At 47.9% G+C, this 25284-nt stretch overlaps 1 protein-coding gene across 19 annotated transcripts in view; it reads right to left on the bottom strand.

The window, feature by feature from the left end:
- PLEKHA5 (pleckstrin homology domain containing A5) overlaps positions 1-25284 on the bottom strand; it is a 249250-nt gene that overhangs the window by 143019 nt on the left and 80947 nt on the right. The window contains exon 1 of one of the 19 annotated variants that reach the window (XM_077340128.1): positions 2710-2843. The exons of the other annotated variants lie outside the window; for them this stretch is intronic. The gene's annotated coding sequence lies outside the window, so the exon portion shown is untranslated. Of the gene's footprint in view, positions 1-2709; positions 2844-25284 lie in introns of those variants that run through there. 19 annotated transcript variants of the gene reach the window in all.

Genomic DNA, 25284 nt, shown 5'->3' with positions numbered 1-25284 from the left:
GTAATGCCATAGAATTTACCCACCAATGCAGCCATTTTCGTCAGGGGAACTGATCTCTGTTGCCAGGAGATCACTTGTAATAGCAGGAGATGTCCTGCTACCACTGGGAGATCTCCTAAAATGCCCACTCTCTGTTCAGATCCTAAATTCCAGTCTGGCAGTAGGACAATGCTGTAGGGCAGGAGTAGTCAAGCTGCGGCCCTCCAGATGTCCATGGACTACCATTCCCATGAGCCCCTGCCAGCATTCGCTGACAGGGGCTCACGGGAATGGTAGTCCATGGACATCTGGAGGGCCGCAGCTTGACTACCCCTGCAGTAGGGGGACATAAGACTGAAGGCGAAGACAGTAGGACAAGCTATTAAGTCTGTGCCACTTTATCCCAGCATGGTGTGGTGCAGTAAACTGGATCAGTGGTCCCCAACCCGCGGGCCGCGGCCCGGTGCCGGGCCGTGAAGGCCATGGCACCGGGCCGCGGCTCCCTCTCCCCGCCCCCCCCGCAGTAAAAAACTTCCCAGGCCGCAAGCTTGCGGCCCGGGAAGCTTCTTAGTGCGGGAGGGGGGGAGAGGGAATCAGGGCCGCTCATGCGCACATGACCATGCGCGGCTGAAATCGCGCATTGATGGCATTTGCGCGCCTGCACGAACGTGCCATGCATGCGCGATTTCTGCAGCGCATGGTGCATGTGCGCATGCGTGATTTCTGCCGCACTTGCGCAATGCGCAGGTGCGGCCGCGCATACACGACATGCGCGGGCAGGCAGGCAGTTGCCCTGCCGGTCCCCAGCCTCAAAAAAGTTGGGGACCACTGAACTAGATGATCTTTGGCTAACCACAGTTCTCTCAGAGCTCTCTCAGCCCCACCTCCCTCACAGGGTGTCTGTTGTGGGGAAAGGAAGGGGAGGCGATTGGAAGCCCCTTTTGAGACTCCTTCAGGCAGTGAAAAGCAGGGTGTTAAAAAACGACTCTTCTTCACCTCTTCTTTCTCGGTTGGTGTGCCGGCTACACCTGTCGGAAGGCTTGCAGCATTGAAACCAGTCCCACATTCCATGATTCTATACCATTTTGCATCACCGCCGAATACTCCTGTGGCCCAGAAGCCCATCCATCATCTCTGTTACCAGCAGGGCTATTTACCTCAACAGCGTATTTATAGAAAAGCCGGACGTCCAAAGGGCACTGTCCGTATCTACGCGGTGTCGTTACCACGTTGGAAAAAGCCCACTTTGGAATTCCATCCATAGAAGCCGAACGACTAGGAACGGTAGTGCACATTAAAGCCAAAACAAAAAGCCGATTACTTGGCACGATAAACTACTGAAAGCAGGATGAGATAAAGGGCCTGCTGCTCACATGGGGGAAAAAAAAACAAAAACAAAATAGCGCACTGACTTTTCCAGGAGATTGTTATTGTGCTGTGTGCCGTGAGCTCTCCATTATGAATACCTTGGTGAAACACAGATGCCACAACTTGCTGATTAATGTCGAGTTCTCCCCACAGGAGGTGAAGGATGTTATGAATAGATGTATTCTGCGGAGAGACACTCGCTGATTTTATTCGCTGAGGTTTTTTGGGAAAAGAGGGAGGCTTGTGAGAGTGCACAAATTTAACCATTCCATTCCCTCTGCCGCTAAGAGCATTTCCATGGACATAGGAAACTGTCTTGTACTGAATGAGACCCTTGGTCCATTGAAGCCAAGAAGAAGAAGAAGAAGAAGAAGAAGAAGAAGAAGAAGAAGAAGAAGAAGAAGAAGAAGAAGAAGAAGAAGAAGAAGAAGAAGAAGGCTTTTCTCTACCCAAGAGAGTCTGAAAGTGGCTCACATTCGCCTTCCCTTTCCTCTCCCCACCACAGACACCCTGTGAGGTGGGTGAGGCTGAGAGAGCCCTGATATCACTGCCCGGTCAGAACAGCTTTATCAGCACTGTGGCGAGCCCAAGGTCACCCAGCTGGCTGCACGTGGAGTAGCAGGAAATCAAACCCGGCTTGCCAGATTAGAAGTCCGCACTCCTAACCCCTACACCAAGCTGGCTCTCTGGAGCCAGCGTTAATAATGGCATCCAAGCCTATGTATGCCAACGTCGTTCTCAAAGACCACTCATCTAAACATGTAATTTGCTAAAATTAAGAACCATGCGATGCCTTCCGCATTGGGTGGAAACTAGCAAGTCAGCAAAGACTGGAAAAGATTAACAGAGCCACACGTTCTATTCTTTGTTACTTCGATTTTGGTTTCCTTCCAAAACATTCCCAGAACGTTTCCCAGAAGGCTTTCACATGACAACGCATCCTTCACAAAGTCCCAGATTCGGCCTTTGCTTAACCGAGAAGTTAGCAGGGTTATTAATGGGGGGGAAAAATCACAAGGGATATAAGAGCAAAATATGATTAAGCCAGCGCTGCCCAGAGAAAGGACTCAAACTTCACATGTCTCGATATTTCTTCTGCTAGGCCACTGGGCTGAAATCGTGTGCAAAGGACGTACTCCTTCAATCAACTCTGCCAGCACCATCCAAACCCAGGAATTAAATTATATCCTTGTCACTTGCCGGTATAAAAGCTGTGTTTCCGTTAAGTAGATGAGTGCTTTATTTCCCCGCTAAGTGGACAGGAAAGAAGAAGAATGGCTAGAGCCAAGCTTGACAGAAAAACACAGCTATCTCCGAACACGAGACAAGGGGGAGTAGGAAACACAACCCTTATTAACTCACCCACAACTGCTAGCTGTTGAAACTCTGGCTTCCTCGAAGCAAGGCTTTATCTCCGACTGGAGCCGTCAGCTTCTGGCCATAAATCACGGACGCTCAAACATAACAATGACAGAAGGACATGCTGTGCTCGTTCCGTTCCCCACTTTGATGAGTGTTCCGCCACCGACAGAACTGAAGAGAGGCTGCTATCGCCGAATGCCTGATCGGAGCATGCTCGGTACCAGCTTACCAACAAAAACAGCCCTTTGCTCGGCACCCGGGTGGGTGTGTGAGGGAGGGAGGTGGCCTACATCCAAGGCGACGCAGGGCTGTGAAGCAAATTGACAAATATTGCAAACCTGCAATAAGCAAGGCGGAACTGCTGCGAATGGCTGTTTTTTTCTTCTCCCTTGCGACCTTTTCTTTTACAAGAATTATTGTCTGTCCCACTTTTATGTCGTCCTTCCCTGGAGGCTAGGGCTGCTTGCGGATGAAAACTATAAAATACACCGTCATTCATCATTCATAAAACGGAAAAAAAAAATCTAATATAGCTGTTTACTTCCGCCTTCATCCTGTTCCAGGCGTGGAGAAAAGAGTGCATATCACATTTTCAGAGATGATCTGATTGGGTGAATTCTTGGTGAGGGAGGGCAGCATTGGATGGACCCTGCCCGCCTCAACCGTACACCCGGCGGAAGAGCTGGCGGAACAGCTGGCGGAAGAGCTCCGTCTTGCAAGCCCTGCGGAAGGACTTGAGGCAGCGACCAGCAACTCTTGACCAAAATACATCCCCAGGCTTTTTATAGTAGTGATGGATGTGCAGCTTGGCTGCTACTGGATGCCCTGTCAAATTTTAATGGGATGAAGGATAGTGAAGCTACGGCTTGAAGGGTATGGCCAAGGCTTAGGTTGTGACACCACTAAAGCAACGGGGTGCATCCCAAGTCCAAGAGCCCAACTAAGGGAGGCCCGAGGGCAAAGGAAAGTTATCACAGGAAGCCAGAGTAAACACTGCACCAAAGGGGTCTATAGACGTATCTGGGGCCGCTCTAGTCAAAGCAGGGATGAACAGCAAGCTGAAGGCAGACCATGCCAAACGGAAGCTGCAAAAGGCAAGGAAGAGGAAAAGTCAGTGGTCAGGCCCTACCTGGAGTCCCATGCGCAGTTTTAGAGGCCTCTCTTCAAAAAGGACGTGGACAAAGTTGAGAGGGGGCAAAGGAGAGCAACGAGGATGATCCAGGGCCTTGTGAGGAAAGGTACTTGGGAATGTTCAGCCTGGAGAAGAGGAGGTGGAGAGGGGACAGGGTGGCTCCCTTGAAGGATCTGAAAGGTTGTCACTTGGCGGAGAGCAGGGAGCAGTTCCAGTTGGCAGCAGAGGAGAGGACACGCAGTAATGGCTTCAAACTACGTTTAGAATGGTATCGGCTATTTATCAGGGAAAAAATGTTCACAGTGGCATAGGCTGCCTAAGGAGGTGCTGAGCTCCCCCTCACTGGCAGACTGTAAGCAGTAACTAGATCCTTATCCTGGATGCTTAGGGCTGATCCTGCATTGAGCAGGGGGTTGAACGAGATGGCCTGGATGGCCCCTTCCAACTCTATGGCTCTATGTCTTGCCCTACAGCTGAAAGAGACCCACTATGCCACCAAGAGTCCCAGATTGGAGCTAAGAAAGCTGGGATACCTGCAAGGACCCTAGCCTGAGGAATGAAACCCCAGATGCCTTTTCTGTGGATGGGGAGCTATACCACCTACTGCCTAAGATCTGTTTTAGCTCTTATTTGTTTAAACTTTGCATACATCTCTGCTGAACTAAGCAAGAGCCCCTTTTGACAGGGGGAATCACTTCCGGGGATAGCAGCCGACCCCTTGCAGTATCTTTCCTAAACGGGAACACTTCAAAATTTCAGGCCAAGGGCTTCTTAGTGGAAAAATGAACGCATCCTGATTGATTATTGTTCCGTGTCCTCCACGCTGTCCTGTATTTCAGATCAATTGTCTTAGCCCGCAAAGAATGAAGAATCGTTTTCTGTAAGTGCTCTTTTGGTACTTTACATTTTTCATACAGGCTCAACTGTCTACAAACAGTTCGAGGAGCTCAGGGTCAATTAGCTATTTTTCTTATTTAGCATCGGTTGCTGCAGCATTTCTCATATAAGCTTAGATGACTTAGGAACAGCTGGCAAGACACCCCCCAATATTATAATTTGTACCCGACTCAAAGTAACCCAGATTGCTACTGAAAATACCTGTCATTATCCTTCGCATTGCCATGGTTACCAGTTATTTTTGTTTTAAACTGCTGAATACGTCAAAATCGACGTCTTACAAGGAAGGGTGGGGGAGAAGACCACTATTACTCATTCATTCATTCATTCATTCATTCATTCATTCATTCATTCATTCATTCATTCATTCATTCATTCACCATTAAGTTTTCCTAACTCTCTTAATTCTTCGTATAGGTAGGAAAAATGGAAGGAAGCAGTAAAAGAGGAAGACTCAACATGAGACAAATTGACTGAATGGCGGGCTCTAATTTGAAGAGGCAGGTTTGATTTACCGCTTCTCCTCCACATGCAGCCAGCTGGGTGACCTTGAGCCGGTCCCAGTTCTCTTGGAGTTCTCTCAGCCCTACTTACCTCACTGGGTGTTTGTTGTGGGGAGAGGAAAGGGAGGCGATCATAAGCTGCTTTGAGACTCCTTTGGGCAGTGAAAAGCAGGGTTTGAAAGCCAACTCTCCTTCCTTCCTTCCTTCCTTCCTTCCTCCCTCCCTCCCTCCATTCATTCATTCATTCATTCATTCATTCATTCATTCATTCATTCATTCATTCATTCATTCGATGGTCAGAATTCACAAGCAACATCAGGACCTTTCTCTCTCTGTTACTCACACAAAAACACATGCACACACACAAAGAGGGATTTGAAAAGAACAGTGTTCCCTTCTCCATCTGGCAACTGAGAGCCAGCTTGCTTGTAGTGGTTAAGAGCAGTGGCTTCTAATATAGAGAGCTGGGTTTGATTCCTCCTCCACATACAGCCAGCTGGGTGACCTTGGGTCAGTCACAGTCCTGTGAGAACTGCTCTCTCAGAGCTCTCTCAGCCCCACCTCCCTCACAGTGTGTCTGTTGTGGGGAAAGGAAGGGAAGGCGATTGGCAGCCATTTCCTTTGGGCAGTGAACAGCAGGGTATAAAAACCTCTTCATCTTCTCTTTGGCATCAAGTCCCCCCTTTCCTGATCTGCTTTCTCCAAGAAAGGCTCCAGGAGGCAAATCAAAAGAAAAGAATTCAGGCGGGATTATCCCAATCAGGTGAAGATCACTTTCAAGGTACTCCACCTACACTTGACAATTAACAGTAATTATTGAACAATGTGGGACTTCAACATCTGCTCAAAAACACGCGCTTCTCCCTACACGCTGAGTTTTTAAAAGCCTTTCCAGAATCTCAAGCCGTGGGGCTCTTGTCATTAAAACACGAAGGAGCAGGAGGAGGGGGTGCCTTCTTCAGAGCCGGGGAAAAACTTCTGAACAATGTTGACAAGTTCGGCATGCAATGCTAAAAGCGCCAACAGAGCATATGACGGTGAGAGAGTGTTCCGAATGTGAGCCGCTGTTCGTGAACTTCTTTTTGGCCTTCTTTAAAAATGGCGCAGATCGGTAAGGCAGCAGACATGCAGTCTGAAGCTCCGCCCATGAGGCTGGGAGTTCGGTCCCAGCAGCCAGCTCAAGGTTGACTCAGCCTTCCATCCTTCCGAGGTCGGTAAAATGAGTACCCAGCTTGCTGGGGGGTAAACGGTCATGACTGGGGAAGGCACTGGCAAACCAGCCCGTATTGAGTCTGGAAAGGGAAGGTCAATGGAAGCCACTTTGAGACACCTTCAGGTAGAGAAAAATGGCATATGAAAACCAACTCTTCTTCTTCTTCAGCAATATCAGGGCTCTCTCAGCCTCCCCTCCCTCACAGGGTGTCTGTTGTGGGGAGAGGAAAGGGAAGGTGACTGTAAGCCGCTTTGAGCCTCCTTCGGGTAGAGAAAAGCGGCATATAAGAACCAACTCTTCTTCTTCTTCAGTAATATCAGGGCTCTCTCAGCCTCACCCACCTCACAGGGTGTCTGTTGTGGGGAGAGGAAAGGGAAGGTGACTGTAAGCCGCTTTGAGCCTCCTTCGGGTAGAGAAAAGCGGCATATAAGAACCAACTCTTCTTCTTCTTCAGTAATATCAGGGCTCTCTCAGCCTCACCCACCTCACAGGGTGTCTGTTGTAGGAAAAGGAAGGGAGGGTGAATGTAAGCCGCTTTGAGACTCCTTTGGGTAGAGAAAAGCGGCATATGAGAACCAACTCTTCTTCTTCTTCTAGGCTAATGATTGAAATATGATAATATGCACCATCCAATGCAAGACCTAATGTGTTTCGACCCCAAAATGGGTCTGATCCTCAGAGGTCTGATCCTGGACACACATGTGATATAATAATAAATGCAGATAGCAGCCAGTGAGATTTTTTAGAAGCTCAATTTATATTTTCTATAAATTACAAGATCTTTCCAAATGGAAGATATCCATTTATCAGGTGTAAGTCTCTTCCTGCATCACTCCTAAATCGTTCTGGTGTGTGTCAGCAGCTTCTGTGCTTTGGGCAAATGACCTCACATATTTTATTTAAGCCTGTGTTATGAAACATCATGTGCACAGTTCAGTTCTGTCTTCCGCAGAGTATGAAATTGGTATTTATTGAGGCAACAGAGCAACGTCGGGAGTCTAAATCAAAGGATGCAAATGTAGGGCTCATCTAGTAGAACAGTAACGTTAAGGCAGTCTTGAAAACTTGCAATGTTACATTTAAAATACTTCCCCGATCATATTAGCATTGCAAGCCAGCAATAAAGGAGCCACTGGGAAAGCTCTAACATGCTATGTTAATGATCAAACATCACAGAATCACAAAATAACACAGTTGGAAGGGACCTCCTGGGTCATCTAGTCCAACCCCCCTGCACTAGGCAGGACACTCACAAGCCTGTTGCTCACCCACTGTAACCTGCCACCCCCTTGAACCTTCACAGAATCAGCCTCTCCGTCAGATGGCTCTCCAGCCTCTGCTTAAAAATCTCCAAAGATGGAGAACCCACCACCTCCTGAGGAAGCCTGTTCCACTGAGGAACCACTCTAACTGTCAGGAACTTCTTCCGGATGTTTCCAAGGAATTTCTTTTGAATTAATTTCATCCCATTAGTTCTGGTCCATCCCTCTGGGTTCAATATGAGCCCTGCCATTTCAAGTGGAGACTGCACAAAGTTCTTCCTATAGACCCACTTTCTCCTGTACCCCAGAGGAAAGAATCTGTGACCTGGACAGCACAGGCAAGCTCAATACCGTAAGATCTCGGAAACTAAGCAGGAACAACCCTGGCTAGTATTTGGATGGGTGGCCTCCAATTATTTGGGTGGCAGTTCCTCCAAGGGAGACTACGGGTCGTGACACAGAAGCAGGGACTGGCAAACTACCTCCCAACATCCCTTGCTTGGCTGCCAGACAAGTCTGGGATCTCCGGGATACACTGCACAAACCATACGATAAACATAGGAAGGATTTATCGACTATCTTCTGCTGCCACCTAAAGGAAGATGAGTGGGCAGCACATGCTGCTGTTAGAAGCCACTGCTACTCACCCCCATCATGTTGGTCTAATGCAGCAGAACGAAGATTGAGTCTGGCGACACTTTTAAGATCAACAGAGTTTTATTCAAGAAGATGTAAGTTTTCATGTGCCTGGATGTGTATCTGACCAAGTGAGGATGCAGGTGCATGCCTTGAATAAAACTGTCACAGAATCATAGAATCATAGAGTTGGAAGGGGCCACACAGGCCATCTAGTCCAACCCCCTGCTCAACGCAGGATCAGCCCTAAGCATCCTAAAGCATCACGGAATCATCAAGTTGGGAGGGAACTCCAGGGTCATCTATAGCTGGGGAGGAAGAAGGCAGGTCAGGAAGTGTGCTTACCCACACTGGCTGGGATGCAACTGAACACCGGCGGCCCTGGCCAGAAACGTAGGGGTGACTATGGATGCCTCGCTGTCTATGGAGGTACAGGTCACAAAGGTAGCCCACCATGCATTCTACCACCTGCGTCATACAAGGCTACTAGCACCCTGCCTGTATTCTGAGAACCTGGCCATGGTGATCCAAGTGAAGGTCACCTAGAATCATAGAGTTGGAAGGGACCTCCTGGGACCTCCAGAATTGACTTCTGTAACTTGCTCTACATGGGCCTGCTCTTGTCCCTGACCCAGAAATTGAAGTTGGTGCAAATTGCCGCCACTAGGGTCCTCATGGGAACACCTTGGGAGGGCCCGTATCAAGCCAGTGCTGAGGCAGCTGCATAGGTTGCCAGTTGTAGCCCAGATCAAGTTCAAGGTGTTTGGTTTTGACTATTAAGGCCCTTCACGGACCCACATATCTGAAGGACTGCCTGTTGCCCTATGCCCCCCACAGGGCTATACACTCTATGGGTGGTAACTGGGTGGTGGTTACTGGCCCCTGGGAAGTTCACCTGGCCCCAACCTGGTGGAAGGAATTCCCAGAAGAGTTGAAGGTCCTGTGGGAGCTTTCGGCGTTCCGCAGGGCTTGCAAGATGGAGCTGGGGCATAGAAGATTATATGGGTCCCCTAGAAGAGAGCACCCCTGGGCCAGACCATTGCCACTGGCAGACCACCAGCATTGCAGCCCCTAGAGTGCCCCGAGAGACAGTCTACAATAGTAGGGGTGGGTGGAAGATATTTTGCCACTGGGATATATGGTTTTATAGTGGTTTTATATGGATGTTATAGTGTCTTTTATTGTGGAGTTTTAAAAAATGGAGAAGAATGAACAGGGTGGACACCTGTGTACTGTGACTACCCCATGTGTATTAGGGCAGAGGGGCATTTCTGTGTCTGTGGCCCAGTTCACACAAGAAGGGAAATGACACAGAACTGGGGGGAATTGGTTGCCATGTAATCTTCCCCTAAGAAGAGTATCCAGTCTAATTTTCCCTTCACATATCTGAGGACATGGCTCTGGAAAGCTCATCTGTAACCACTATGCCACAATTCCCAAAGGTCAGTCCTCTCCCATACTCAACGAACATTCCACACCACAGGTTCTTGACACCCATATCTCCACACTCATGCCCTCATTTGCCACCATGCGACCACAACCTCCCACACAACACACATGACAACCCCATGCCCTTACAGACTGGACAACTCCTCCCCTTCCTCTTCCCACTGCCAAGCTCTAGCGCCCGTTGTATTCTTGGAGACAACGGGCTTTGCCCCTAGTTATCATATATTGGGGGAGGAGAGAACGAGAAAAAGAGTATATGAATAAACTAGGCAAGTGGGAGTCAAAGGGAATCTTAATTAGTTATTAATCCAAAGAAGGTAAGGGCTTTCGAGGGATATTAATATTGCCTATATTCATTAATGTGAACAAATCTGTCCCGCTCCATTCCGGTGCGCGTCTGTCTTTTATTTAGAGAAATGAACTACCAAAATCAATCTGTTGATAATGGTTTGTTCATAAATCTGCCACCGAGAGAACGCAGCGAGAATTATCTTTTAGATGAAGGTATCTGATTCTCAAATACTTTCGCATCAATCTCCAACAGGAAAAAGAAAAATCTCGCAATCAAGAAGTTCTACAATGAGAAGCCAAATTTGTACTCAGGGATAACGAGCTCTTATGAGATGCGGGAAGGTGATGAATTCCTGCATCAAACGGAAAACTGTTTTATTTTCAAGTATATATCTCCTAGCATCCTTTTAAGCAACATAATACTTTGAATCGTGAAACAGAGATGTTGAGAGCAAAGGGGATCACTTACCACTGCCGAGGCCGTAAAAAGGAACCTAAAAATCAAATGACTTTAAAGCAATCACTTAAGAAATTTATTATTTTATGCTTAGATTTGGATGAAAACCCCTTAAAGAATATTCGACAAGAGGTTTATCAAATTGTGTGCATGTCAGAAAGCACAGTCACCCCCAAGCCCAAATATTTAGTCGCCCAGTAAAGATGATTAGGAGATGCGAAAGAAAATACTTGTTCCCAGGATGGATAATTTAAGGAATTTACTGCCATTTCTTCAGCCTGATTTCAAGGGAACTACAATGATAGTTGTATACCCATTGGGGTATGCAAAAAAATATGTATTTTTTTCGTATACTAACTCTGTATACTAACTCTGGGACCAGCACCAAGCCAAGTTCCCAAACCTGTCCCCATATTCGTTCTGACAACATAATCACAGGACTAAACAAAGCTAGCCATAACATCTCATCTACACGGCACAAACAGGTCAGTTCACACACAAAATAATAAACGGGCAAAAATCCAACATTAAAAACCACAGCACTCAAAAACCAATGGGAGAACATTGTGATATTCCAGGTCATACCATTACTGACTTACAATGGCAAATTGCTCATGTATTCAGTTAATTCACAAGTTCAGATCAAGGCGCCCTCCAGGCCTGAATAAGGATATAAGATTCTTAGGTCACTATGCAGATGCTAATTGCCTGCCCTTAGGCATTTAGCTACCTTAAGGAGTCTCAAAGCAGCTTCCAATCGTTTTTCCCTTGCTCCCCCCACAACAGGACTAGCCAGGGATTCTGATTTTTGGGGGGGAGGGGTCATCATCTGGGCATAGAATTGGGGTCACTGTGGGTGGGCAGGTAGTTGTGAGTTTCCTGCATTCTGCAGGGGGTTGGACTAGATGACCCTAGAGGTCCCTTCCAACTCTACAGTTGTACGACTAGCAATGGAAAAAAATCTTCCCTTTCACAGCCAGCGAACAGGAATCCGGTGCGTTCTGGCGTGTGAAGGAACCTGCACCAGGAGATTTCATTACAAGCCACCTGAGCTCTGCCCCTCCCCACATTTGACAGTTCAGGCAGATTTGCCCAAGCAAAGACATCCAGGAAGTGCCTTGAAAGAGATTCAATTCCGGCAGTGAAAGAGATGCGGGAAAAAGCCAGCCGGTTACGGTCCAGCCATATTTTAATTGGCAGTAACGGTTTCTCGGTCATTTGCTTGTGCAAGAGCCTTCACAGTCCAAGCCAGGGCACGTCCTCGCTGGAATGAAAGCTGAATACTGCCCTTTGCACGACTATTTGGAGTCTGCTGCAGAAATCGCAATGCGTCCAGCTCCCGAAAGGCCGCTCACTTACAAATGCATACAGGAATGTGGACTTAGACGAAGAATCCATTGCAGTCTCCAGCTATTTTAGCCTCAATAAACAATCAATTAACAGATCATTTGTTTTTGTGGCCTAACACCTTTGCTCCAAACACACCCAGAAAAATGCAGAGTACCTGCTTCTAATATTTTAATCCGATCCATTTGCGTGCCCCCTATCCCGTTTTGCAAAGCTAACATGGATGCCTAGACTTTAATTTCCAGAAGGCTGTGGGAGCAGATGAGATATTCCCCCCCCCCTCAAAAGTCTGGCTCTTTTCAAAGCCTAGAAGGAGGAATCAGAGCAACCGAGGTGAGGAGAGTTTCTTTACTTTCGGAAGAAGCATCTGGGAGGGGAAATTAATCGCACGAAAAGGGAGCGGAGACAAGACTTGTGTCTCTCGAGATCCCAAATATCTTGCTGGGAAATTGGAAAAAGATTAAAATTCTAACAGTACGCACGCACATCGATGCCTGTGGGCGGAATGGAGTTTCGAGTCTTACAAGCTGCCCCAAGTGAGGTATATTCACACTCTGCAGGAAGTGTATTTTGGGTTCAAAGCGGTTAGGCCAGGGAATCAAAACCGGGGAACCTGCGGCAACACGAGAGGTGCCCAAAGGTCAGGTGATCTTTTCCAGAAGTTCGGATGGCCGCCGACACCACCAGACGTCACTGAAACCCACTTCCTTTGTTTTTCTACAGGCCTAGTATCTATCTCTAGAATGGAAATGATAAATGATTGATTGATTGATTGATTGATTGATTGATTGGCTGGCTGGCTGGCTGGCTGGCTGGCTGGCTGGCTGGCTCCCGCATCTTACTTCCGCACCCACACGTCTGAAAGGGCATGCTACCACTTCTGGAATTCCTCACGGAATCATAGAATCATAGAGTTGGAAGGGACCTCATGGGTCATCTAGTCCAACCCCATGCACTATGCAGGACACGCCCATCAAAGCCTGAAAAATATTTCAGGGGTTCCTCGACAATTGAAATTTGGAAAAGGCTGTCCTAGGTTGATCGTCAGGGGGTTTGTAACAGGGCAGGGGGGGGGACTAATTGGTTCCTTAGCCCCCTTTGGCTCAACTTTTCAAGTGCTGCTCCGGTTTTATGCAGATTCAGACACACAAATCCCTTGGGAATAATAATGATCAGCTTGAGAGAAGACATTTCAGAAAAGCTGGCCTTGTAGAAATTGAGGTATTATTTCCTATTAGCTCCTCCGTTAGTAAGAATGCTAATTGTCACTGTTACATAGAGTTGTTAAGCCGAATCATAACCAGCATGTATTCAGGCCCAGGCTCACAAAGTTACTAATGTTTACCGAGAAGGTCGGTCCATTGTGAACAAGCGGGGACAGCATGTACTCTGCGTGCCCCATGGAATCCGGGAGCACTACTACAAAAGAAGCTCATTAGCTTCTAAAAAGACTGATCACTGTTGCTTCCTATTGTAATTGTTACCAACTGAAGGTAAAGGATGTGCCCATCCAAGGGCAATTCCCATGCGAATGACTTTGGAAGTGATGTTCTGGTGCCCACCCCCCTGACACCCGATTGAGAGGTCTACTAGCCTAGAATCATAGATTCATAGAGTTGGAAGGGGCCATACAGGCCATCTAGTCCAACCCCCTGCTCAACGCAGGATCAGCCCAAAGCATCCTAAAGCATCCAAGAAAAGTGTGTATCCAACCTTTGCTTGAAGACTGCCAGTGAGGGGGGGCTCACCACCTCCTTAGGCAGCCTATTCCACAGCTGAACTACTCTGACTGTGAATTTTTTTTCCTGATATCTAGCCTATATCATTGTACTTGAAGTTTAAACCCATTACTGTGTGTCCTCTCCTCTGCAGCCAACGGGAACAGCATCCTGCCCTCCTCCAAGTGACAACCTTTCAAATACTTAAAGAGGGCGATCATGTCCCCTCTCAACCTCCTTTTCTCCAGGCTGAACATTCCCAAGTCCCTCAACCTATCTTCATAGGGCTTGGTCCCTTAGTACAAAATAAACTTCTCTCTTTGCTTCATCCAGAAATTTTCTTGCCCGGCTGATTTTGGATTATTGGAACTTTTGCTATTTTGGGTTTTGTGCATTGGCACAAAGATTTTAGCCCTAACAATAGGGACAGACCAGAACGAATGGGATGAAATTAATGCAAAAGAAATTCCGTCTAAACATCCGGAAGATGTTGACAGTCAGAGCGGTTCCTCAGTGGAACAGGCTTCCTCGGGAGGTGGTGGGCTCTCCATCTTTGGAGATTTTTAAACAGAAGCTGGATAGCCATCTGATGAAGAGGCTGATTCTGTGAGGGTTCGAGGGGGTGGCAGGTTACAGTGGATGAGCGATAGGGTTGTGAGTGTCCTGCATGGTGCAGGGGGTTGAACTAGATGACCCAGTAAGCCCCTTCGAACTCTGATTCTAATAAGCTCTCCAAATAACGCTATGCTCAGCCAATGCCAGCCGGATAGTGATCCCTGGCCCCAAGGAAGCACATTTGGTCTCAATCAGGGCTAGGTCATTCTCTGCCCCGGCCCCTGGGAACGAGCTCCCATTAGAGATCTGCAGGGGCTGCAAAACAGAGCTCTTCTGCCAGGCCTTTGGCCAACCACTAGGCCCCCAGAACCCCTTCTTGTTCAGACCAACCCACTCTATGGGATTGCGCTCGAAATGACCACTGAACAAGTCAAGCTACATTATGTTACGATCGATGATGTCATGATGGTTGATTCAGTTATCTCTATACCATCACTCATCGAAAGTTTCCTGTAAGCCGTCCAGAGCCGCAGGGGAGAGCGGTATATAATTACAAACAACTGAATGAATGAATACATATAAATAATGTGGTTTGGCATGCCAGATCAGCCACTAAGGCAATTACGACAAAAAATCTTCCCCTCCCTCCAGTTCTGACATCTACAGGTAAGTCGTGCTTGCCACTCTCTCCTGGACAACCTGCCGAGTTTAAGGTTACGGACCTCGTTCTAGGCTCGCCCGCAAACCTGCAAGGCGTGCTTCCAATTTGCAAAGTGCAGCCAGCCACATGCGGAGGGAGCGGGCAGGAAACCTTTTTGCTGTAAAAAATATATATATATTTCCTGCATAGAGGATCCCTGAATAAAAACCGGCAAATTTGCCAAGTGGTTTTCTTTCGTACAAGCAAAACAACTCACTCAATCATTCTGATTCCCTTCGAGATGCAATCAGGGACCCCTGAAGGCTTCCAAGAGTCTGGTAAACACAATCTGGAAAATGGAAAGACGTCGCCCTCAACTGGCCAGAAATATTGCTGCAGCCGAGAAGAATTCGCTCGCCCGAACCGGCTCGGAAGTAGAGGCCCGTTCGAAAGAAATGTTTCGCATTAATTCATCAGCTCGGAAATAACCAAAGCAGCCCTTCGAGGCCACCCCAGGGAGAAAGGGTCACTCTGACACAAGCTGGCCACGCAAGAATTTTGTCGAAACCTGGCAGTGGGGAATTATAAACCGATTATAAATTATAAACCGGTGACAGTCGCCAGGTGGTGGTAAATCCAAGAGTTTGAGACTATACCGGGTCAGAGATTTCACAGGACTATAAACCCAACGGGGCCCTTTCATTGCTCAATACCAACAGCTGCAAAAGGTTGTTGTCAAACAGGATTAATAAAACCCATCAGAACGCTCCAGGTGTTTAGAAGAAAAGCTGCTTGTTTTGTACCCCACTTTTTACTACCTAAAGGAGTCTTAAAGTGGTTACAATCGCCTCTCCTTTCTCTCCCCACAACAGGCACCCTGTGAAGTAAGTGAGGCTCTGGGAGTTCTGAGAGAACTGTGACTGGGCCAAGGTCACCTGGCTGGCTGGCTGGCTGGAGTAGGGAATCAAACCCAGTTCTCCAGATTAGAGGATGCTGCTCTTAACCACTACACCAAGCGGATACTTCAGACATATAGCAGTGGGGAACTGCAGGCAGTACCTGACATCAGAAGGCCCACCGGTGGGACCAAAATTTCAAAAGCCCTCCCAATGTGGCCCCCAGAGGAGGTAACGTTACAGGAAGGCCTTAGCCTCTATGCCCCGTTTCTGGCTGTCCAGAAGGACTGGTTGGCTGCTGTGTAAGACAGGATGCTGGACTAGATGGACCACTAGTCTGATCCAGCAGGGCTCTTCTGATGTTCTTAGGATGCTGGACTAGATGGACCACTAGTCTGATCCAGGAGGGCTCTTCTGATGTTCTTAGGATGCTGGACTAGATGGACCACTAGTCTGATCCAGGAGGGCTCTTCTGATGTTCTTAGGATGCTGGAGTAGATGGACCACTCGTCTGACCCAGCAGGGCTCTTCTTATGATCTTAGGGAGCTAGATTAGATGGACCAGTAGTCTGATCCAGAAGGCTCTTTTTATGTTCTCAGGATGCTGGACTAGTTGGACCCCTGGTCTGACCCAGCAGGGCTCTTATTATGTTCTCAAGATGCTGGACTAGATGGACACCTGGTCTGATCCAGCAGGGCTCTTATGATGTTCTCAGGATGCTGGAATAGATGGACCCCTGTTCTGATCCAGCAGGGCTCTTCTTATGTTCTCAGGATGCTGGACTAGTTGGACCCCTGGTCTGACCCAGCAGGGCTCTTCTTATGTTCTCAAGATGCTGGACTAGATGGACACCTGGTCTGATCCAGCAGGGCTCTTATGATGTTCTCAGGATGCTGGAATAGATGGACACTGGTCTGACCCAGCAGGGCTCTTCTCATGTTCTCAGGATGCTGGACTAGATGGACCACTGGTCTAACCCAGCAGGGCTCTTCTTATGTTCTTACAGAACTCATTCTGTCACATTAAATCACCAAAGTCGACCGTTCCAGATTTAGAAATCAGGGACTGATCAGGTGGGAAGGAGAGAAAACAGCAAAGACTAGTGTGTGTGTGTGGGGGGGGGGGGGTGTCACAGTCTGAGACTAGGACAGAAGCACAGACTGAATTCAGTTCTCCAAGATGTATTTTTGTACCCAATGCGAAATGCAGGCCGGAACAAGAAGGGAATCGCACTGTTGACAGCTCTGTGCCCATACAACTATAGAAAGAGGTCAGCTACACACGTCTCTGCAAGTAGGTGCAGAACTCAGTTTTCTCGCGCGCATTTCTGGCTTCGCCCCTTTCCCCCTCTCAAATATTACACCAAGCGCTATATTAATATGGTCATGTGCTCCGGGAACCCCAGTGGCCATTTTTGGGAAAGAAGCAGTGTTCAGTCATTCTAGTGGTTTTCTACTCCCCCTCCCCTGATCATTTTCAAAACATGTGTGTCACACTTATTCCTCCCCCCAAGAGCTCAAGGCCGCTGACCGTATCAAATTCCATATACCGCAGTTCAGACCAAAGTTACTCAAGGGGTTTTATTTATTTATTTATTTCATTTGTATATCGCCTTTCTCCCCCGTGGGCGTTCAAAGCATCTCACATTGTTCTCTGCTCCTCCATTTTATCCAGACAACGCCCCCCCCCCCCAAACGAGGTAGTTAAGCTAAGAGAATGTGAGTGGTCCAAGATCACCCGGAGAGGTTCTGTGGCATAAATGGGGAGATTAACCCAGATCTAAAAAGGCAAATGGGATTTTGGGCTGGATCAAACTGATTCTGGAAAGGTGCAAGAGGGTTGCAGGTTACAGTGGATGAGCGATAGAGTTGTGTCCTGCATAATGCAGGGGGTTGGACTAGATGACCTAGGAGGTCCCTTCCAACTCTATGATTCTATGATTCTATCTGTCAGATACTAGTCCAAGACTCTTTACCACTACACTATATCGGGAATTAAAAATCCACTCTACGTCCACTGACAGTTACTCATACTTGACCACTAATGCTGACCAGCAACTTTTGTCATAGAATCATAGAGTTGGAAGGGGCCATACAGGCCATCTAGTCCAACCCCCTGCTCAACGCAGGATCAGCCCTAAACATCCTAAAGCAATCTTTTTGTCAATCTTTTCGATCGTAGAAGAACCCCCAGATTTCAGTGCAGACAGGCACGGCCGAATGAAAAGCCACATGATATCTGTCCACATGTTGTAAATCTTTCGAGTCATATTCTTGCCTTAACAAATAATTGTTTTAATGGCTTTTTAATGGCTGTGCATTTGTATTATCTTAGCATTGTATTATCTTAGCAGTAAGCTCCATTAAGGACCCTGGAGAGGCAGCATGTAAATCTGTTTTAATGGCTGTTTTAATTGTTTTAATTACTTTTTAATGGCTGGGTTTTAAGAGCTCTGGATGATTTTAGCCCTAAACTGCATCAAGGAAGACGCTGGAGAGGCAGCACGTCAAGTTCCTAAACACAAAAACGGGCATATAGAAGTCCGACTCTTGGTCTGTCTAGTCCAGTACTGTCCACCTTCTCAGCGAGGTTATATGTCCCCCTGGGATGGTTCTGGAACATTTGAAGGGGGCCACAGACTGAAAAACGTGAGAAGGGGAGTCCAATGTTCCCCAGTTCTGCAAACTAAGACTGCCATTAAATTGTTGACGGCTTTCACGGCTGGAGTCAATTGGCTGTTGAGGGTTTTCCATGGCCGTGGCCTGGTAGTTTTGGTCCTTGACATTCCACCAGTAACCATGGCTGGCATCTTCAGAGATTGAACACGGCAAGATGGGAATCTCTCTGTGCTAAAGTGTGAGCAGTTACTGAGAATAAAGGAAATGTCCAGCCACCATTTACACACTCTACATTTTGGCATGGAGAGATTCCCATCTTGCCGTGTACAATCTCTGACGATGCCAGCCACGGTTACGGGTGAAATGTCCGGGACCAAAGCTACCAGACCACGGCCACACGGCCCGGAAACCCCTCAAAAGCCATTAAGACTACCATTATCTGAAATCCTAGTTGGAGAAAAGGAGGTTGAGAGGGGACATGATAACCCTCTTTAAGTATTTGAAAGGTTGTCACTTGGAGGAGGGCAGGATGCTGTTCCCATTGGCTGCAGAGGACATGCAGTAATGGGTTTAAACCAGTGGTCCCCAACCTGCGGGCCGCAGCCCGGCGCCGGGCCGCAAAGGCCATGGCGCTGGGCCGCGGCTCCCTCTCCCCGCCCCCACCCCGCAGTAAAAAACTTCCCAGGCCGCAAGCTTGCGGCCCGGGAAGCTACTTACTGCGGGAGGGCGGGGAGAGGGAATCAGGGCTGGGCCGCGCCTGTGCAGGCCGTGCCCGCGCGGCCCGATCCACGGGTGCGAAGCGTGGGCGTGGCCCGCGCGGACGCAGCCCGGTGCCCTGCCGGTCCCCAGCCTAATAAAGGTTGGGGACCACTGGTTTAAACTACAAGTACAACAATATAGGCTAGATATCAGGGAAAAAATGTTTCACAGTCAGAGTAGTTCAGCAGTGGAAACGGCTGCCTAAGGAGGTGGTGAGCTCCCCCTCACTGGCAGTCTTCAAGCAAAGGTTGGATACCCACTTTTCTTGGATGCTTTAGGATGCTTTGGGCTGATCCTGCGTTGAGCAGGGGGTTGGACTAGATGGCCTGCGTGGCCCCTTCCAACTCTAGGATTCTATGATTCTATGTAGTGTGTTTCAGACTCCCTCTCTGCTTGCTGTAGGGGACAGGCTTTTCTTTTTCAACCTAATAGAAAATCCCTCAATCTACTTTTGCTTTTATTCACCCGGCCCCGATACTCAAGGATCCTTGCATTGCTTTTTCAGATGAATGGCCCTCCATTTCTCGTGTTGGGATTCAGAAAGGACTCATTCCACTGAATGACTGATGGGGCGGGTTCCATCTCCCTACCAGGCCTGCACTTGAATCCTGAATGCGATTTGCCCTTCATTGTTGCATTCTGACCTGCTATTTCCGTGAGGAATTTAAACCTCCGCACCCTTGGTGATTTGAAGACAGGAACTCAGCGGTACGGCTCTTCCAGACCTGAGAAACAGCCTCTCAAAAGCGATTTCAGAAGTGACATGTTTACAGGGAAAGCTTCTCATCTCTAGACAATACAGCTGTCTTTGCATTCGCCAGCATACTGTTTCATTATACAACAGCACACAGGATGTGTCAGATGTTGTAACTCTGCCTGCAACAGCATCTGGGAGGGAAAGGGTTAAGGAAATGTTCTCACTTGGGTACGCTTAGCGGTTGGTGACACCTTCGCAGGGGTGGCCACACTGTAGCTCTCCAGATGTCCATGGACTACAGTTCCCAGAAGCCCCTGCCAACAGTGTCTCTTTGGCCCTTGCTTGCCTTCTATTCCTTATTCTATAGGTCCTCTTGTCTTCTCAATCTTACCTGGGTTTGGAGCTGTAGCAATTCGACCTATCTGAACTTAACCCACTGACGATAAGTTAAATGTTCCAACATGAACATGGCATGTACAATGCACTTCTATATTTGCAAGTAAACTTTATTTCTCTTGTGACCACTGGAGTCTGATTGGTTTTGTAATTTCCTTGAACAGCCTTTTCCCCTTAACCGGAAAATATGGAAGATCAGGGGGAGGGGGGAGGGATGCTGCAGAAAATGTCTGTGCTTCCAAGGCAAATAATAATTTTTGCACATTTACCCAATAGGACGAACCGCCAAAGAATTCTGCTGTTTTTAATCCTTCGGAATACTGGAGAACGGTTGAAAGCACTAATTTCCCTGATTAGATTTGAGCTTTACATAATTGCATTTCGTTCTGCGCTTGCTGCATCTCACAGCCCCTTGACCACCAAAATCAAAACATTAATTTTCCACTTGCAAGAGATAAGATCCTTCAGAATACGCTGGCATACTTTTAAAGGACTCGGGGATACATGATGTTTTGTGCATAAGTGCAAATACTTGAGCATGAAATGCATGAGTGCACACATAGCTATTACTGAGCTGGCCTCCTAGCAATTTGTTCTCCGGTGCAATGTAGCCGGTTTAATTCAAAAGAGAGAGAAGCACTATTTTACTAGTACTCACTTGTAACTATATTTCTACTATATAATACTTGATCAAGTGCATATATATAATTATACTTTTATTATGATGCTACATGACCGAAGACGAAGAATTGGGTTTTATACCCCATTCTTCACTAACTGAAGGAGTCTCACAGTGGCTTACAATCACTTTCCCTTCCTCTCTCTACAACAGACCCCCTGTGAGGTGGGCGAGGCTGAGAGAGCCCTGAGATTACTGAAGAAGAAGAAGAAGAAGAAGAGTTGGTTCTTATATGCTGCTTTTCTCTACCCAAAGGAGTCTCAAAACAGCTTACAATCACCTTCCCTTTCCTCTCCCCACAACAGAAACCCTGTGAGGGAGGGGAGGCTGAGAGAGCCCTGATATTACTGAAAAAGAAGAAGAGTTGGTTCTTCTATGCCGCTTTTCTCTACCCAAAGGAGTCTCAAAGCGGCTTACAATCACCTTCCCTTTCCTCTCTGCACAAGAGACCCCTCTGTGAGGCAGGTGGGACTGAGAGAGTTCTTAGAAAAGTGCTCAGTGAGAACAGGTCTAAGAGAACTGTGACTAGCCCAAAATCACCCAGCTCTCTGCATGCAGAGGAACGTGGAATCAAACCTGATTCTCCAGATCACAGGCCGCCAATCTTAACCACGACATCATGCTGGTGATGAAGCACTAGGCCAGCCCTTCTCAACTTTTTTACTGTTCCTGTTACCGTTACTGTCTTAGGCTTCGAGAAACCCCAGAAGTGGCCCCATTGTGCAGAATATGGTTGGGAAGCAGAGCTGTGCGCCCTCCAAGCCCACCATCAGCCATTTGGGGAGGCAAAGTGGGTCAACAGGACCAGATATGGTCCCATCACCCAATAAAACGCTATAAACAACTATTTAACTCCCACAGATTCGGGAAATGTATTATATTATATTTATTTATTAGTCATCAAAAACCCCCAGGGATTCATGAAACCCTGGTTGAGAAACCCTGGTCTTGACTGTGGAAGTTCAGCAGCCGGCAGGAGGGTAGCTCTGTAACCTGCTGGGTTACTTCCCCGAAGAACCAAGAGATAGTTTATGTTTAATTTGAGAAACACGGTGCCTCTGTACTGAGAAATGAAGGCACCTTTGCACCCGCATAAAAACTTGGTTTTGCAACATTTCGGGTGTTTCCCAAACACTGCGGCGGCTCCTGCCCCTTCGAGACAAGTTCAACAGTCCCCCCAAAATGAATGCATTCAGAGTCGGTTCCGCCTGCATAAATTCCCGGCGTCACGACGTAAATGAGAAGATGATTCCAGCCTGAGTGACATAGCACGGATCCAGCCTGGAGGAGTTTCAATCAGTCTGCACCTCACTGTGCGGCTCCCGCTGGTCGTAACGCACTCTGCCGCTTGTCTCGGGCAGCTGGAAAGCCTCCAAAAGGAAACATAAAATGCAAGCAAAATGAAACTCAAACTAGAACAGACTTGCCGAGACAAATAGGTCAGGCCTAGAGTGACGGATGTGTATGGGGAAGGGGAATAATATTATGGGGGGGTGTTGTGTATTCGGGCTAGCAATGATGGGAGCAGGGATCCAAGCGTCAGGAATGCGTGATGGCCATTGGTCATTGGTCAGCACGCAGGATCCAGCCTGCGATTGGTTTTTATAAGGACCCAATCAGGGGGCTCTGCTTAGGGCTGAACACAACCCCTAAACTGTATATAAGAAGAAGAAGGGTCGGTTCTTCTATGCTGCTTTTCCCTACCCGAAGGAGGCTCAAAGCGGCTTACATTTGCCTTCCCTTTCCTCTCCCCACAACAGACACCCTGTGAGGTGGGTGAGGCTGAGAGAGCCCTGATATTACTGAAGAAGAAGAAGAGTTGGTTCTTATATGCCGCTTTTCTCTACCTGAAGGAGTCTCAAAGCAGCTTACATTCACCTTCCCTTTCCTCTCCCCACAACAGACACCCTGTGAGGGAGGGGAGGCTGAGAGAGCCCTGATATTACTGAATAATAATAATAATAAGAGCTGGTTCTTCTATGCCACTTTTCTCTAATCAAAGGACTCTCAAAGTGGCTTACAGTTACTTTCACTTTCCTCTCCTCACAACAGACACCTTGTGAGGTGGGTGAGGCCGAGAGAGCCCTGATATCACTGCTCGGTCAGAACAGTTTTATCAGTGCCATGGCGAGCCCAAGGTCACCCAGCTGGCTGCATGTGGAGGAGTGTGGAATCATACCTGGCTCCCCCAGATTAGAAGTCCACGCTCCTAACCACTACACCAAGCTGTCGGTTGGGTTGTTTGTTAGTTCAGTAGTGCTTGATCAACAAAGAGCTGATGGCTTGGTACATGAGCGACTCAGTACCTTATTGAACTCGATATTCAATAAGTAGGACCTCCCAAACCATTTTATCCTCTGCCCACTGTCGGACTAGGATCTGGGAAACCTAGGTTCAAATCCTGCTGGGTCTCCTTGAGCCATCAGTCTCAGGGTAACCTACCTCACAGTGTTGTTGTAAGGATAAAATGGAGGAGAGGGGCATAACGCAAGACGCTTTGGATCCCCAATGGGATGAAAGGCGGAGTGTAAATAAATAGGTAACAAACTCATGTGGATTAAGGCAGACCCAGCAAAATGTACAGAGAGAAACTCAACCTACCCTGACCTGCTAACCCCCCCCCCCTCTGAAGCCAATGGGATGAAATTAATGCAAAAGAAATTCCATCTAAACATCCAGAAGTTCCTGACAGAGCAGTTTCTCAGTGGAACAGGCTTCCTCGGGAGGTGGTGGGTTCTCCATCTTTGGAGATTTTTAAACAGAGGCTGGATGGCCATCTGATGGAGAGGTTGATTCTGTGAAGGTTCAAGGGGGTGGCAGGTGACAGTGGATGAGCGATAGGGTTATGAGTTTCCTCCATAGTGCAGGGGGTTGGACTCGATGACCCATGAGGTCCCTTCCAACTCCATGATTCTACGATTCTAAAAAATCTACATGTTTCCCATCACCCCCATGAACTATCCTGTCATGACTGCCCTGGTAAATTGAGTGAGGCACATTCTTCCCTGGGGAATCTGAAAAAGGATCAACCCAAAGTGTTCCAAATCAATCTTGCCTCAATCCTTCTTGGGTGAGGAGGACTCCAGTTTGTTTCTTGTGCACACAATCCTCGGCCCTTTCGGCTCCCTTGTTCAATTCTCTAAGCAGAACACTCCCGTTCCATTCCATGTTAATTGGATTTACACTTTCCCACCCTGCTCCTTGGGAAATGTAGATCTCTTAGCCCACACCGGCACAACAAGCTGCCGAAGGAACACAAGCACAAAAGCTGTCTACGCACCCTGGCTTGGCAGACTGAAAATATTTCCTATATTCTTGAATTGTCGCTTGGGAACACTCGAGGACATCCCGAGCATGCGGCAACATGAATTGTGCTACCGTATGTGCAGACGGAAAGACTGCACACACATTCAAACGCACCTGATTTTAAATGATGCATCACCTGCCCAAGGTGACTCTGGGCCACAGGTAATCCAGGTGAGTCAATGACAAGCATGCAGCAACAGCAGGCCCTTAGATGCCCACCATGCTGAATGCCACCATTGTCTCAATGCAAGGCTATTCAAAAGTGAAGATCTCAAGAGCATCCACCCAAAACCTGCTTCACGAGGTCTCATATTTCCAGAAAACAACATCTGTGGGGCAACAACATCTGTCTTTCCCATCTGCTCCCCAAAGGTCATTAGGATCACTTGACCCAGATCTGCTCAGAATCCCAGGGTGAAAGGAGGTGAAAGTGGCCACAACCAGGGCATTTCGACCTTGCCCCAGGCCTGGTGGAAGGCCACCACTGCCAAGAGAGATCAGTGCCCCACAGGACCATAACCAGTTCCACCTGCGAGACTGAGCTGTTCCACCTGGCCTAATGCCAGGGCGCTGATGGCCCTTCAAAAGCTGATGGCCTCACTTGGTGTAGTGGTTAGAAGTGCGGACTTCTAATCTGGCAAGCTGGGTTCGATTCCCCGCTTCCCCATGTGCAGCCAGCTGGGTGACCTTGGGTTCACCACAGCACTGATAAAGCTGTTCTGACCGAGCTTCTTCAGTAATATCAGGGCTCTCTCAGCCTCACCTCCCTCACAGGGTGTCTGTTGTGGGGAGAGGAAAGGGAAGGTAAATGTAAGCCACTTTGAGACTCCTTCGGGGAGAGAAAAGCGGCATATAAGAACCAACTCTTCTTCTGCTTCTGCTTCTTTCTTCTTTCTTCTTCTTCTATAATATCAGGGCTCTCTCAGCCTCACCCACCTCACAGGGTGTCTGTTGTGGGGAGAGGAAAGGGAAGGTAAATGTAAGCCATTTTGAGACTCCTTCGGGGAGAGAAAAGCGGCATATAAGAACCAACTCTTCTTCTGCTTCTTTCTTCTTTCTTCTTCTTCTATAATATCAGGGCTCTCTCAGCCTCACCCACCTCACAGGGTGTCTGTTGTGGGGA

The sequence above is a fragment of the Paroedura picta genome, chromosome 5 (genome assembly GCF_049243985.1).
Source record: "Paroedura picta isolate Pp20150507F chromosome 5, Ppicta_v3.0, whole genome shotgun sequence".
NCBI classification, from domain to species: domain Eukaryota; kingdom Metazoa; phylum Chordata; class Lepidosauria; order Squamata; family Gekkonidae; genus Paroedura; species Paroedura picta.
Note: the sequence above shows the minus strand (reverse complement) of the source record. Positions and strands in the feature narration are given on the sequence as shown.